Raw genomic sequence first — 17,388 nt, 5'->3', positions numbered from 1 at the left:
GCCGGCACTGAATGCCGAAAACGCAGCACCAGGGACTACTCACTAGTGTTGCTCGCGAATATTCGCAATTCGAATTTTAATCGCGAATATCGCATATTCGTGAATATTACGAATATAGCACTATATATTCGTAATTACGAATATTCGTTTTTTTTACGCATATGCGAAAATTTATGTGCATACGCGACAATTTATGCGCATATTCGCGAAGATTGAGTCCTCCCTTATTTAATGGTATAGGGAACTATGTCTGGTGCATTGAAATCAATAGGCCCATTGTGGTCTATGGGGATCTCACGGCATGTGAAACAGTAAGATGAGCAGGACAGTCTCGGCAGCACAGTGGACGCGAGACCACCACGGGTTTGAGTCCTGGGGTGGGACAGAGTTTTACAGTGTTGTGGTTTAACTTTACTTTCCTGGAAAAGCTGGTGAGTTGCCCATAGCAACCAATCATATTGCTTCTTTCATTTTTCACAAGGCCTCTGCAAAATGAAAGAAGCGATCTGATTGGTTGCTATGGGCAACTCAGAAACTTTTCCAGGAAAAGTTTCTGAGTTGCCCATAGCAACCAGATTGCTTCCTTCATTTTTCAGAGGCCTTTTCAAATGAAAGAAACCATCTGATTTGTTGCTATGGGCAACTTAAAGTTAAACCACAGCACTGTAGCACTCTGTCCCACCCCAGGACTCGAACCTGTGGGGTCTCCTATCCACCATGCTGCCAAGACAGTCCTGCTTAGCTTAGTGCTTTACATGCTGTGAGATCCCCATAGACAACAATAGGCCTATTGGTTTCAATGGGCAAAAAATCACAGAGTTAATGCACCAGTCATAGTTCGGTATACCATTAAAGAAGGGAGGGCTCAATATTTGCGAATATGCGCATATGCAGAAAACCAGTGTAGAGGAAGAGTTGTGCAGTTGTCCATAGCAACCAATCAGATTGTTTCCTTCATTTTTGAAAAGGCCTCTGAAAAAAGAAAGAAGCGATCTGATTGGTTGCTATGGGCAACTCAGAAACTTTTCCTCTGGACAGGTTTTGATAAATCTCCCTCTATGGGGGAGATACATCAAAACCAGTGTAGAGAAAGAGTTGTGCAATTGCCCATAGCAACCAATCAGAGTAAAGTTAAACCACAGCACTGTAACACTCTGTCCCACCCTGGGACTCAAACCCGTGGCGGTTTCCCATCCACTGTGCTGCCAAGAGGGTCCTGCTCATCTAACTGTTTTACATGCCGTGAGATCCCCATAGACCACAATGGGCCTATTGTTTTCAATGGGCAAAAAATCACAGAGTTCATGCACCTGTCATAGTTCCCTATACCATTAAAGAAGGGAGGGCTCAATATTCGCGAATATGCGCATATATTTTCGCATATGCGAAAAACATGAATATAACGAATATACGAATTTCGCGAATATATGACGAATATTCGTAAAATATCGCTAATTCGAATATGGCCTATGCTGCTCATCACTACTACTCACCTACGCTGCCAGAGTCTGCTCCCAGGTTCTGCTGCACCCAGCCAGCAAGCTGGGCTGGCCCCCTCTCATGAGCTGCACATGCTTGCCTGCCTGCGAGTCTGCCATCTCTCCTCCTTTGTACTCACACATAGTGGACTGGGCAGCCCACTGTACGGATATGGATTCAGATACATCCACACCTTCTAATGATTCGTCCGAGGAAAGTGAGCCTCTTGAAACCCCCCGCCAAAAAGAAGGTTTTCAAGACCCCTCCGGACACACCCTTGGAACTTGACAGAGCACATCGGGCTCTGAAAGCAAAGAATGCTGACCCGAAGAAACCACGTGACGTCATTTGCAGAGTACACCATTACCTCATCAAGGATGACATCATGAAAAGAGCATGGGCGCTCCCAAATCTCTCTTATAATGGGACTGTCATCCAATCATACCCGGATCTCTCCCTCCGCACGTTGTAACTGCGTGCCGCTCTAACACCCCTGCTCCAGTTGCTCCAAAATGCCCATATTGTATACCGCTGGGGATATCCTTTCTCCCTGACTGCTCGACACGGGACTACCTTGGCGACCCTTCACCATCCACAGGACTTGCCTGTCTTCCTGCAAACCATTAAACTGCCCCCCGGTGCCGCTACCGTCGTGGGAGCAACTCTTCACGGATCCGCTGGCTCCACCATCCTCTGTGACAGATCGCAACAGACCCTCCACAGCCCACCTGGGCGCCACCTCGCAAATTCCACTGCCTCAGTGCCAGAAGCGGAAGACCTAATGGCGTTCATGGCAACTTACCTTTCTTCCCCACCATTTAGTGAATTTCTGGAGCCCGGTCCCCGACGCACTGCCCTCTTGGACCACTCCAGTGCTGAGTTCCCCCTCACCCCGTTAGCTTGATTAATGTATTAGCCGCCCCTTCACTAGCAATCAGCGGGCTCTTGGCCTCCTCTACATCACTATGCCCAGTTTCAATAGTCTGTTTCATTTGTTTCATACTGGTCCCGTTCTATGGTATGATTTATGTGTTCTCTTGTTATGCTTTAACTGCCTGCCTACTGGCTCGTTTCCCATGTTTCCCCCACTAGGTGGGATATCGGACTGGTTCCGACGTCCATATTGGCCCTTTTGGCCTCATTCTTTAGTCCCCTTGTAGCTGTCCCCCCACAGTTGCTGAGGACCCTGTCTTTCCCTGCCTTCTACTCCTCCCCTTATCCTCTTCTCCCTTTCTTTTCTTGAAGGAATCTCCAGCTCCACCATTTCGCACCTCACGGACCGGCTGGCCCTCCATGCAGACAAGACCATGGAAAGCACGATACACCCCCACACCATCCACATGGCCTCAGACATTTCCCTAACGACCCTTAATGTAAAGGGCCTTAACATCCCCGAGAAGAGGGCCCAGTTGCTCTATTCTTTCCATAAATGGAAAGTCCATATCCTCTGTCTACAGGAGAGGCACTTTAAAAGCAGTTCTCTCCCCAATACCCATAACCACTATTATCCCACATGGTTACATAGTACTAACCCTGAAGCCAAGAGGAAAGGGGTTTTCCTGGCATTCCATAGATCCCTCCCCGTTACCATCCTTTCCTCCATGACTGACTCCCAAGCTCATTATTTATTTGCTAATTGTGAAATGGCGGGGCAACCACTTACAATCATGACCCTATACGCTCTTAACCACGGCCAGGTCCCTTTCCTCCTCAAAGCCCTGGACTTACTTGCCTCGTTTGCCACGGGACCCATCTTCCTATGTGGAGACCTCAACCTAACGCTCACTGCTATTCTGGATACGTCCTCTGGCAAATCCTACCTCTCTTACAACAAGCTCCGTGCCCTGCGAAGGAAACTACAACTGCTGCAGCTAAGCGATGCCTGGCGGGCCTTACACCCAGACCATTGGGACTACATTTCTTCTCTCACCCACACCAGGCCTACTCCCACATAGATTACATTTTCTGCCCACACCACCTGCTGCCATCAATTAGACGAGCCAACATTGGCGTAGAGATGCGTTCCTGTGACGATGGTCTTCACCCTTCCCTCTTTTGCCAAGCCCCACTTGTCCTGGAAGTTGAATGACTCCCTCCTCGTGGACGAGCTCTGCATCCAGGATGTCAGGTCAGCTATCTCAAATTTCCGGGACGATCACCGAGGGGACCCCTCTGGACCCCTGATCAAACGAGAGGCCCTTAAATGTGTACTAGGAGGAGTGCTGATCAAACATGGGGCTAGGCTGAAGAGGGAATCTGCCACGAAATACACATCTCTTATCAACCACTTACACGTCCTAGAATCCCTCCATAAACAATCACTCCAGGAAACGGTACTGCGAGAACTCATACAGGTTAGGCATGACTTACTAACCCATTTGAATACCAAACATCGCTTCTATAAGCAGATCGTGGGTAGGACCTTTTATGAATGGGGAAACAAATCAGAGCCTCCCTTTTTGTCCCGGCTAACAAAATGCACTCGGGCGCCCTCACACACCTCACAGCTGACATCTTGAATGCTTTCTGCTCGTATTATGAATCCCTCTATAATCTTCCCTCGCCCAACGTCCCCTCCTCCCCTCCCGACTCCATTCCCTCTCTAAATCAGTACATCACCGACACAGCTCTCCCAACCCTCTCCCTGGAGGCGATCCACTCGCTGGAGGCCCCATTCACTTAGGAGGAGCTGGATCTGGTGATCTCATCTCTGCCTGGAGGCAAGAGCCCAGGCCCGGATGGATGCTTGGCCCTCAATTCCATTTCACCCACTTCTTCTTCTCCCCCCCGTCCTTCTTGTGAGCCTTCATTGTGGTTATCCCTACAGAGGGGAAGGATCCGTCTGTATGCCCCAGTTACCGTCCAATCTCGCTTATCAACCTTGATACTAAAATGATTGCCAAACTCATTGCAATCAGACTCTCCAAATTCATGGAGGATCTTATCCAGCCAGACCAAGCGGGCTTCATCCGTGGGTGGGAGTCGAGGGACAACATGCTAAGAACATTCTCTGCTATACGCTTTGCTCGAAAAACGTCAGCTGCCACTCTTCCTCCTCTCCCTCAACGCAGAAAAAGCCTTTGATCAGGTGGACTGGAGCTTTCTGAATGCAACCCTTACCCAAATAGGACTAGGCTCCACAATGAAGGATCACATCATGGCATTGTACTCAAACCCACAGGCCCAGGTATGCCTAAATGGACAGCTCTCCTACCCCTTCGACATTCGTAACGGTACGAGACAGGGCTGCCCACTATCCCCATTGTTATATGTCTTGTGTATGAAACATCTACTCACTGACATTCACAACAATCCTGATATAAGAGGCTTGCACGTCCCCCCACACCACTATAAATGTTCTGCCTACACTGATGACCTCCTTCTCTACCTCTCCTCCCCTCTCACATCCTTCCCCTCCTTAATGTCGGCCCAGCAATGTTTCACAGACCACAGCAACTATAAACTGAACCCCTCTAAGTGTGAGGCCCTTAATGTCTCCATGCTTCCATCCATGGCCCACCATCTGCAGACTAAATATTCATTTAAATGGCAATCCAAGTCCCTGCAATACCTCAGAATCCAAGTCCCTGGCCACCTACCTGACACATATCTTCTTAATTACCCCCCCCCCCCCTGCTTCAACTCATTAAATCCGACCTGGCCAGATGGGAGCGGAGAGATTTTTCGTGGCTGGGCCGCATTAATGCCATTAAGATGAATGTTCTACCCCGCCTTCTATACCTATTTTCTACCATTCCGACACATCTCCCCCGTACATTTTGCCGAGACATCACTAGGCTCCTCTCTGGCTTCATCTGGTCACACAAACACCCTCGCTTGGCACCTCATGTCCCGACCAGGAGGAAGTCAGAGGGGGGCTTGGCTCTACCAGACTGCCTCTCCTACTACCTGGCCGCGGTGTTTCCGCGAGTCTTAGATAGTTTCCATCACCATAGGACAAAATTATGGGTATCCCTTGAATCCTCATCTACAGGCATTGACCCAAGGTCCATGCTATGTTTCCTGAACCAGGACACTGCCAGACTCACCATGCCAACGCTACCTCCAATTCTACACTCCATTGCCTGCGCGCGCAACTCCTAGCTGAGAAAATCAGCTAGGAGGATAGGGGATAAGATGCCTGATCGTGGGAGTCCCGCAGCTGGGGACGCCCGTGATCATGCACGCGGCACCCCGTTTGTACTCAGTCCCCGGAGCGTGTTCGCTCCGGGACTGATTACGGTCGACAGCAGGGCCGGCGGCGTGTGACGTCATATCTATCATGCCCCCTCCCGTAGGCTTGCATTGAGGGGCGAAGCGTGATGTCACATGGTGGCGGGGGCGTGATGTCACATGCCGCCGGCCCTGCGGTCGACCGTAATCAGACCCGGAGCGAACGCGCTCCGGGGACTGAATACAAACGGGGTGCCCACAATAAGGCATCTAATCCCTTATCCTTTGGATAGGGGATAAGATGTGTAAGCACCGGAGTACCCCTTTAAAGTGTTCACCCCAGCATACTCATCCCTGTCCTTCCTGGGACATGACAAGTGAGAAGGACTAATATTATCTTCCCTCCTTTCCACGACATATTTAAAATCTCCATCCAACATCCTAGGTCCCCCCCCCACCATTCCTTCAGTTTACAATACATGCAGCTGCGCCACTTACATCGCCATCTTACACCCTTTGAGTGGCTGTGTGCCTCCGCAGTGCCAGTCCACCGCCCGGTAAGTGTGTTGTATGGCCGTCTCTTGGAACAAGGCAACAACACCCCTTTATCCTCTCGGCTAAGCTGGGAGCATGAACTGGGTTGAGCATTTTCTGATCAGGAATGGAAAATGGCCGTGGCTCTGTGTCACAAAACTTCTATTTCCTATAAAGCACTGGAGACCAACTACTACCAACTACTCACCAGATGATACCGAGTTCCGACCCTCCTCTCTCGCATATATCCAGCCCTCCCGGATGTGTGCTGGCGCTGTGGTTCACCTGGTGGCTCAATGACCCATATTTGGGTGACCTGCCCTGTTTTGGAGTCCTTATGGAAGAAGGTTCTAGCTATGATAAATCACCTCTCTGATGTATCTGAGCCACTCGATCCATGCCCTCTCCTCCTCAGCATCCTACCTGGCCTGATCTCTCGGTGGTCAAAGTCTTTGTTATGCTTTCTTTTCCTAGCGGCGAGAATGGTTATACCCAGACTCTGGAAATCCACTAACCCTCCCACCCTTTCGTTTTGGCTCCAGGAAGTGTCCAACCTCCACAGAATGGAGGAACTCATGGCGGATTCCCACGGACGCTCGACCAGACACTTTACGCTCTGGCGTCCGTGAACTGAATTCCTTTCCTCCTCTAACTTTAGAGATCTCCATTCCCCGTCTCAATCCCGGACCAGATAATGCTAGATCTCTGAGTCGTCACCAGCCCTGTCCCATTGCTTCCTTCATATTTTATGCCTCATGACCACCTGCATTTCATGTATTTGTTTTGTATATGCATTTGTATGTATACACTGGAAAGGTTAATACATTTCTACTTTAAAAAAAAAAGAAGCAATTTACAAATCTGTTTAACTTTCTGGCACCAGTTGATTAAAAAAAAAAAAAAAAAAAAAAGTTTTCCACCGGAGTACCCCTTAAAAAAAACACAAAAAAATAAAAAACAGTGTCAACAAAAATAAACATATGTGGTATCGTCACATGTGTAAATTTCCAAACTATAAAAATATATTGTTAATTAAACCGCATGGTCAATGAGATACACGTAAAAAATAGCGTATTTTTGGTCACTTTTTATACTATTAAAAAATTTATAAAAATGGATCAAAAAGTCCGATCAAAACAAAAGTGGTACCAATAAAAACTTCAGATCACTGCGCAAAAAATGAGCCCTCAAACTACCCCATATGTGGAAAAATATAAAATTTATAGGAGTCACAAGAGGACATTTTTAAACGTATAAATTTTCCTACATGTAGTTGTGATTTTTTCAGAAGTACGACAAAATGAAACCTATATAAGTAGGGTATAATTTTAATCGTATGAATCTACAGAATAAATATAAGGTGTGATTTTTACCGAAAAATGTACTACATAGAAACGGAAGCCCCCAAAATTTACAAAATGTCGTTTTTTCTTAAATTTTGTCGCACAATGATTTTTTTTTCTGTTTCACCATGGATTTTTGGGTAAAATGACTAATGTCACTACAAAGTAGAATTGGTGGCACAAAAAATAAGCCATAAATGGATTTTTAGGTGGAAAATTGAAAGGGTTATGGTTTTTAAAAGGTAAGGAGGAAAAAACGAAAATGCAAAAACTGAAAAACGCAGAGTCCTTAACCCCTTAAGGACTCAGCCCATTTTGGCCTTAAGGACTCACAATTAAATTTTTACGTTTTCATTTTTTCCTCCTCGCCTTCTAAAAATCATAACTCTTTTATATTTTCATCCACAGACTAGTATGAGAGCTTGTTTTTTGCGCGACCAGTCCTTTGTAATGACATCACTCATTATAAATAAATAAAATGTATGGCGCAACCAAAAAACACTATTTTTGTGGGGAAATTAAAACGAAAAACGCAATTTTGCTAATTTTGGAAGGTTTCGTTTTCACGCCGTACAATTAATGGTAAAAATGACGTGTGTTCTTTATTCTGAGGGTCAATACGATTAAAATGATACCCATTATTACAAACTTTTATATTATTGTTGTGCTTAAAAAAAATCACAAACTTTTTAACCAAATTAGTACGTTTATAATCCCTTTATTTTGATGACCTCTAACTTTTTTATTTTTCCGTATAAGCGGCGGTATGGGGACTAATTTTTTGCGCCATGATCTTTACTTTTTTTTTATATCACATTTGCATATAAAAAACTTTTAATTATTTTTTTATAATTTTTTTTTAAATAAAATGTATTAAAAAAGTAGGAATTTTGGACTTTTTTTTTCGTTCACGCCGTTCACCGTACGGGATCATTAACATTTTATTTTAATAGTTCGGACATTTACGCACGCGGCGATACCAAATATGTCTATAAAAAAAATTTTTACGCTTTTTGGGGGTAGAATAGGAAAAAACGGACGTTTTACTTTTTTATTGGGGGAGTGGATTTTTCACTTTTTTTTAAGTTTTACTTTTACATTTTTTTTTACACTTGAATAGCCCCCATAGGGGACTATTCATAGCAATACCATGATTGCTAATACTGATCTGTTCTATGTATAGGACATAGAACAGATCAGTGTTTTCGGTCATCTTCTGCTCTGGTCTGCTCGATCACAGACCAGAGCAGGAGACGCCGGGAGCCGGACGGAGGAAGGAGAGGGGACCTCCGTGCGGCGTTCTGGATGATCGGATCCCCGCAGCAGCGCTGCGGGCGATCCGATCATTCATTCAAATCGCGCACTGCCGCAGATGCCGGGATCTGTATTGATCCCGGCATCTGAGGGGTTAATGGCGGACACCCGTGAGATCGCGGGCGTCGGCCATTGCTGGCGGGTCCCTGGCTGCGATCAGCAGCCGGGATCAGCCGCGCATGACACGGGCATCGCTCCGATGCCCGCAGTTATGCACAGGACGTAAATGTACGTCCTGGTGCGTTAAGTACCCCCTCACCAGGACGTACATTTACGTCCTGCATCCTTAACCTCTTCAGGACATAGGGCGTATGGATACGCCCTGCATCCCGAGTCCTTAAGGACCGAGGGCGTATCCATACGCCCGTGGGAATTCCGGCCCCCACCGCTAGCCGGTTGGGGACCGGAGCCGGATGCCTGCTGAAATCGTTCCGGCCGACCAATCAGGGTGCCTGCTGCGGGTGTCACTCCCGCACCCGCTCCGCCCCTCTTCTGGAGGACGTGAGCGGGTGCGGGACGTGCACCCCGGGTGCTGGGGACCCCGACCCCTGGCGCCCCTGTTGGGATCGGGGCCCCAGGAGCAGCTGCGGCGGCGGGACTGACCTGCAGCGTCTGGATCGTTGGAGGTGAGTGACAGCCTCCTGCTGTTGCTTAGCAACAGCTCCCAGCATGCAAAAAGGGCATGCTGGGAGCTGTAGTTATGCAATAGCAGGAGGCAGACCACCACAACTCCCAGCATTCCCTTATGGGCATGCTGGGACTTATGGTTTTGCAACAGCTGGAGGCACATTCTTTCTATGGAAAAGTGTACCTTCAGCTGTTGTATAACTACAACTCCCAGCTTGCACAAACAGCTAAAGTGCATGCTGGGAGTTGTAGTGGTGCATCTGCTGGTTGCATAACTACAACTCCCAGCATGCCCGTTGGCTGTCGGTGACTGCTGAGAGTTGTAGTTTTGCAACAGCTGAAGGCACACTGGTTGTGAAACTCAGAGTTTTTTTTTACCTAACTCAGTGTTTCACGACCGGTGTGCCTCCAGCTGTTGCAAACTACAACTCTCAGCAGTCACCGTACACCATGCACCGTACATGCTGGGAGTTGTAGTTTTGCAACAGCTGGAGGCACACTGGTTGTGAAACACTGAGTTAGGTCACAAACTCAGTGATACATAACCAGTGTGCCTACAGCTGTTGCAAAACTAAAACTCTCAGCAGTCACCGACAGCCAACGGGCATGCTGGGAGTTGTAGTTATGCAACAGCTGGATGTCCCCCCCAATGTGAACGTACAGGGTACACTCACATGGGCGGAGGATTGCAGTAAGTATCTGGCTGCAAATTTGAGCTGCCGCAAACTTTCTGCTGCAGCTCAAATTGCCAGCGAGAAACTACTGTGAACCCCCGCCCGTGCGACTGTACCCTAAAAACACTACACTACACTAACACAAAAACTAAAATAAAAAGTAAAAAACACTACATATACACATGCCCCTACACAGCCCCCCTCCCCTCCCCAATAAAAATGAAAAACGTCTGGTACGCCACTGTTTCCAGAACGGAGCCTCCAGCTGTTGCAAAACAACTCCCAGTATTGTCGGACAGCCGTTGACTGTCCAGGCATGCTGGGAGTTTTGCAACAGCTGGAGGCACCCTGTTTGGGAATCACTGGCGTAGAATACCCCTATGTCCACCCCTATGCAATCCCTAATTTAGGCCTCAAATGGGCATGGCGCTCTGACTTTGGAGCCCTGTCGTATTTCAAGGCAACAGTTTAGGGTCACATATGGGGTATCGCCGTACTCGGGAGAAATTGTGTTACAAATGTTGGGGGGTATTTTCTGCTTTTACCCTTTTTAAAAATGTTAAATTTTTGGGAAAACAAGCATTTTAGGTAAAAAAAAATTTTTTTTTTACATATGCAAAAGTCGTGAAACACCTGTGGGGTATAAAGGTTCACTCAACCCCTTGTTACGTTCCCCGAGGGGTCTAGTTTCCAAAATGGTATGCCATGTGGGTTTTTTTTTGCTGTCCTGGCACCATAGGGGCTTCCTAAATGCGGCATGCCCCCAGAGAAAAATTTGCGTTCAAAAAGCTAAATGTGACTCCTTCTCTTCCGAGACCTGTAGTGCGCCAGCAGAGCACTTTTCACCCCCATATGGGGTGTTTTCTGAATCGGGAGAAATTGGGCTTCAAATTTTTAGGGGTATTTTCTGCTATTACCCTTTTTAAAAATAAAAAATTTTGGGGAAAACAAGCATTTTAGGTAAAATTTTTTTTTTTTTTTTTTACATTTGCAAAAGTCGTGAAACACCTGTGGGGTATTAAGGTTCACTTTATCCCATGTTACATTCCCCGAGGGGTCTAGTTTCCAAAATGGTATGCCATGTTTTTTTTTTTTTTTGCTGTTCTGGCACCATAAGGGCTTCCTAAATGTAACATGCCCCCCAAAAACCATTTCAGAAAAACGTACTCTCCAAAATCCCCTTGTCGCTCCTTCCCTTCTGAGCCCTATACTGCGCCCGCCGAACACTTTACATAGACATATGAGGTATGTGCTTACTCGAGAGAAATTGGGCTACAAATACAAGTAAAAATGTTGTCCTTTTACCCCTTGTAAAAATTCAAAAATTGGGTCTACAAGAACATGTGAGTGAAAAAAATGAAGATTGTGAATTTTCTCCTTCACTTTGCTGCTATTCGTGTGAAACACCTAAAGGGTTAAAACGCTGACTGAATGTCATTTTGAATACTTTGGGGGGTGTAGTTTTTATAATGGGGTCATTTGTGGGGTATTTCTAATATGAAGACCCTTCAAATCCACTTCAAACCTGAACTGGTCCCTGAAAAATACTGAGTTTGAAAATTTTGTGAAAAATCGGAAAATTGCTGCTGACCGTTGAAGCCCTCTGGTGTCTTCCAAAAGTAAAAACACGTCAATTTTATGATGCAAACATAAAGTAGACATATTGTATATGTGAACCAAAAAAAATGTATTCGTAATATATCCATTTTCCTTACAAGCAGAGAGCTTCAAAGTTAGAAAAATGCTAAATTTTCAAATTTTTTATCAAATTTACGGATTTTTCACCAAGAAAGGATGCAAGTATCAACAAAACTTTACCACTATGTTAAAGTAGAATATGTCACGAAAAAACAATCTCGGAATCAGAATGATAACTAAAAGCATTCCAGAGTTATTAATGTTTAAAGTGACAGTGGTCAGATGTGCAAAAAACGCTCCGGTCCTTAAGGCCAAAATGGGCTCCGTCCTGAAGGGGTTAAGGGGTTAAAGGGATACTCCGGTGAAAGCCTTTTTTTCTTTTAAATCAACTGGTGGCAGAAAGTTAAACATATTTGTAAATTACTTCTATTAAAAAATCTTAATCCTTCCTGTACTTATTAGCTGCTGAATACTACAGAGGAAATTATTTTCTTTTTGGAATGCTCTCTGATGACATCACAACCACAGTGCTCTCTGCTGACGTTATTATAATAATAATAACGCTTTATTTATTGCTGTCCTTAGTGGGATTTGAACCCAAGCCCCCAGCACTGCAAGGCAGCAGTGCTAACCACTGAGCTACCATGCTACCCTTAGCATTCATCTGCTAAGGGTTCTGGAAGGATTAAGATTTTTTAATAGAAGTAATTTACAAATATGTTTAACTTTCTGCCGCCAGTTGATTTAAAAGAAAAAAGGTTTTCACCGGAGTACCCCTTTAAGGGGATAAACAAAAAATCCTCCATTCAGTCCCAATCTTCAGTCACCAGCTTCTTTCATCATCTGCTCACAAGCAGCAGTGCCTCCCGCCCCTCCCCCCTTCTCCACACACAGGAGATTGTGAAGTCAACACTGACAGTGATGGAGCCAATCATAGCAGCTTTAGATCTGCAGACCTGTCAATCATGAAGTAGGTGATGACGAGTGGACACAGCCAGGCTGGTATGTATCCCAGGAGGCAGGGAGGCATTTTTTGCCTGGCTTTTTAGTATGAAATACTGAAATTCTTTTAATAAAAGCAATTGCAAAACCTATTGGTTTTGCATGCATTACAACATATCAAAAGTTTTTATATCTGACAGTGCCCATTTAACCCCTTAACCCCTTAAGGACTCAGCCCATTTTGGCCTTAAGGACTCAGACAATTTAATTTTTACGTTTTCATTTTTTCCTCCTCGCCTTCTAAAAATCATAACTCTTTTATATTTTCATCCACAGACTAGTATGAGGGCTTATTTTTTGCGTGACCAGTTGTCCTTTGTAATGACATCACTCATTATATCATAAAATGTATGGCGCAACCAAAAAACACTATTTTTGTGGGGAAATTAAAACGAAAAACGCAATTTTGCTAATTTTGGAAGGTTTTGTTTTCACGCCGTACAATTTCTGGTAAAAATGACATGTGTTCTTTATTCTGAGGGTCAATACGATTAAAATGATACCCATTATTATATACTTTTATATTATTATTGCGCTTAAAAAAAATCACAAACTTTTTAACCAAATTAGTACGTTTATAATCCCTTTATTTTGATGACCTATAACTTTTTTATTTTTCAGTATAAGCGGCGGTATGGGGGCTCATTTTATGCGCCATGATCTGTACTTTTTTTGATACCACATTTGTATATAAAAAACTTTTAATACATTTTTTATAATTTTTTTTTAATAAAATGTATTAAAAAAGTAGGAATTTTGGACTTTTTAAAATTTTTTTCGTTCACGCCGTTCACCGTACGGGATCATTAACATTTTATTTTAATAGTTCGGACATTTACGCACGCGGCGATACCAAATATGTCTATAAAAAATGTTTTTTACGCTTTTTGGGGGTAAAATAGGAAAAAACGGACGTTTTACTTTTTTATTGGGGGAGGGGATTTTTCACTTTTTTTTTACTTTTACTTTTACATTTTTTTACATTTTTTTTACACTTGAATAGTCCCCATAGGGGACTATTCATAGCAATACCATGATTGCTAATACTGATCTGTTCTATGTATAGGACATAGAACAGATCAGTATTATCGGTCATCTCCTGCTCTGGTCTGCTCGATCACAGACCAGAGCAGGAGACGCCGGGAGCCGCACGGAGGAAGGTGAGGGGACCTCCGTGCGGCGTTATGAATGATCGGATCCCCGCAGCAGCGCTGCGGGCGATCCGATCGTTCATTTTAATCGCGAACTCCCGCAGATGCCGGGATCTGTATTGATCCCGGCACCTGAGGGGTTAATGGCGGACGCCCGCGAGATCGCGGGCGTCGGCCATTGCCGGCGGGTCCCTGGCTGCGATTAGCAGCCGGGATCAGCCGCGCATGACACGGGCATCGCTCCGATGCCCGCGGTTATGCTTAGGACGTAAATGTACGTCCTGGTGCGTTAAGTACCACCTCACCAGGACGTACATTTACGTCCTGCGTCCTTAAGGGGTTAAGGATCAGGCCAATTTTCACTGTAGGACCAGAGCGTTTTTTGCACATCTGACCACTGGCACTTTAAGAGTTAAGATCTCTAAAACGCTTTCATCGAATATTCTGATTCTGAGATCGTTTTTTCGTGACATATTCTACTTTATTTTGGTGGTAAATTTTCGTCGTTACTTGCATCCTTTTTTGGTGAAAAATCCCCAAATTTCATGAAAATTTTGAACATTTTGCATTTTTCTAACTTTGAAGCTCTCTGCTTGTAAGGAAAATTGATATTCCAAATAAATTTTATTTTTTTTCTTAAATACAATATGTCTATTTTATGTTGGCATCATAAAATGGATATATTTTTACTTTTTGAAAAAATTAGAGGGCTTCAAAGTAGAGCAGCAATTTTCAAAAATGTCATTAAAATTGCAAAATCTGAAGGGACAGATGTTACAGAACTACAACTCCCAGCATACCTAGGCAGTCTAGGCATGCTGAGAGTTGTAGTTTGGCAACATCTGGAGGGCTACAGTTTGGGCACCACTGTGGCAACCACTAGGAAGGCCAAACTGTTGGGAGTTGCAGTTTGGCCTTCCTAGTGGTTGCCACAGTAAAGATCACTTTACTTTCACTTTCATTCCCCCCCCCCCCCCACGTCGCTCCCTTACCTGAGCCAGGATCCAGCAGTCTCCAGTGATGATCAGCTGTTCCAAGGCATCTTCTTCTCCAGGTACCGACCTCAACCTTCTCCCCATGTTCCCCTTGACATCCAGGGGTGGGCAGAATGGGGGTTGCCATGGCAACCCACTGCCCTGCTCTGCCATTGGTCAGAATCAGTTCTGACCAATGGCAGGGGATAGGAGGAGATCGCAGCACTACGACCTCACTCCTACTCTGAAAGATGATCTGGGCTGTCACTGACAGGTCAGTTCATCACCAGAGACACGATCAGCCCGGAATAGCAGGAAATCGCATGTCTGAATTGACATGCGATTTTCTGCAATCGCCGGCATGGGGGGGTCTCAGGACCCCCTCGGCGTTTGCCTCGGACGCCTGCGCAACGATTTCAGCAGGCGTCCGGTTTCGCAACCTGCCCGGCGGGATGCGAAATTTGCCGGGACGTATGAGTCCGTGCCTGGTCCTTAAGGGGTTAAATATCAACAGGTACAATACACCTTGAGAACCATAAGCAAAACTTGAGAATTAGTATAGTCATAGAAGTTCCAAGCAAATTTGAGTTAAAAAAATTGTTGATTTGAGGTTAATATTCTATTTAATCTATTGTATTGAACAAAGAGGAAAACAAAATTCCTATAATTGTGCTACAATTCTGACTGCAATTGTTCTTAGACTTGGGTGGGGGCTTGATATTACCCATGGCAGTACACTTTGGAAACTAAGCTTGTACAGTTAAGAGCGAGAAAGTAATTTAAATAAACCAAATAAATCATCATTTCTGAGTAGAAAATTTAGACTTAAAGGCGTACTCCGCCCCTAGACATCTTATCCCAGGGGTCCCGCCACTGGGAACTCCCACAATCCCTTCTGCAGCACCCACTTGTCATCAGCTGCATGGAGTGAAGATCGCTTCTTGCCTGATGACTCACGATACAGAAGCTGGAGTATCGTGACGTCATGGCTCCGCCCCTTGTGATGTCACCCCCCACCCCCTCAATGCAAGTCTTTAGGAGGGGGCGTGGCAGCTGCCACGCCCACTCCCATGGACTTGTATTGAAGGGACAGGGCCGTGACGTCATAATACTCCAGCCCCTGTATCCCCCGTCATCAGGAACGGAGCGAAGTTCGTTCCGTGCAGCAGATGACACAGAGTGCTGTAGGAGAGATAATAGGGGGTTCCTAGCGGCGGGACACCCGTGATCAGACATTTTATCCCCTATCCTTTGGATGTCTAGGGGCAGAGTACTCCTTTAAATATTATACACACACAAACAATATGCTTTGGATATTGTAGGCAAGGCAGGAGATCTAGTATAGTCCTAGATATTCCATGTAAATTTGAAGAAAGAAAAAAAAAACTTGATAATTGAGGTTAAATTACCAAACACAATCTAACTTTTTTGACGCCATCATCAGAAGCCCAGTAGTCCCTAAATAGCAGCTCCATGTGCACTATTGAGGAATCAGGCCTAATTTAAAACCCTATGTCATAAACAATCATGGTGGCTCAGTGGTAAGCACTGTTTCTTTGTAGGGCTGGGGGGCCTGGGTTCAAATCCCAACACAGACAACATTTGCAAAGAGTTTGTATGTTCTCTCTGTGTTTGCAAGAGCTTCCTCGCACACTTCAAAACATACTGTTATCTTTACATTGTGAGCCCCAATGCGGACAGAGAACAATTTGAGGCTGCAGAATCTGTGTTTGCTCAATTAATAAAGAATTATTATTCATGGTGGACTACTCTAAAGAAAACCTTTTGACACCCACTTCTCCTTCCCTTCCCCCAAAATATTTTAACTAACATTTATGGGAATTTTGTTTGTTTTGACAATTTTATAAGCCATTACTTCTCGTAAAACCCAAAAGAATTTGTGCTATTTTCAAACAAATTGATAAAGTTGGCATCACACATATTCATCACGTGTATCACGTGTATCTCCTCTAAGCGAAACCTCTATGTTTATTAAGAACATTATATAACCAAAAGTCCAGAAAAATAAAAATCTCACTAAGAGCAGCAATGCAAAATATGCATCCCAAGTATCTGTGGCACTCCTGTTCCCTTCTTACTGTTTACTTACAAAAGTACAGGATGATCTTGACCAGACATAAATATAAGCAAAGTCAATAAAAGTAATAAAGTACATTCATGGACAGTTTTAGGGGGGGGGGGGGTCCTGAGGATGAGAACCCATGGAGCAAACTCAAATGACCCAATGTTATTAAGCAGTGCAGAATGATAATATTTAGGCACAGAAGTGCAATATTTTAAGAGTATCTTACTGGATGTACTTACTGGATGTACTTACTGGATGTATTATTTAGATTTTACACATAGCTGTGTGGTAAGCTTGTGGGGGTGTAGGGTATATGGGGTGTAGCTGTGCAATAACTAAAGGGTATTTGGTTAACCCTTAACACTCGTGACGCCAGGGTGGGAGCTCCTCTGT

At 44.9% G+C, this 17,388-nt stretch overlaps 1 protein-coding gene across 1 annotated transcript in view; it reads right to left on the bottom strand.

Annotated features, from left to right (window-relative positions):
* SLC14A1 (solute carrier family 14 member 1 (Kidd blood group)) overlaps nucleotides 1-15,026 on the bottom strand; it is a 239,188-nt gene extending 224,162 nt beyond the window's left edge. Inside the window, exon 1 of the mRNA XM_056543101.1 lies at nucleotides 14,928-15,026. The gene's annotated coding sequence lies outside the window, so the exon portion shown is untranslated. The remainder of the gene's footprint in view (nucleotides 1-14,927) is intronic.
* Between the last annotated feature and the right edge of the window lie 2,362 nt (nucleotides 15,027-17,388).

The sequence above is a fragment of the Hyla sarda genome, chromosome 1 (genome assembly GCF_029499605.1).
Source record: "Hyla sarda isolate aHylSar1 chromosome 1, aHylSar1.hap1, whole genome shotgun sequence".
Lineage (NCBI taxonomy): Eukaryota > Metazoa > Chordata > Amphibia > Anura > Hylidae > Hyla > Hyla sarda.
The sequence above is the reverse complement of the archived record's forward strand: the minus strand, read 5'-3'. Positions and strand labels throughout refer to the sequence as shown.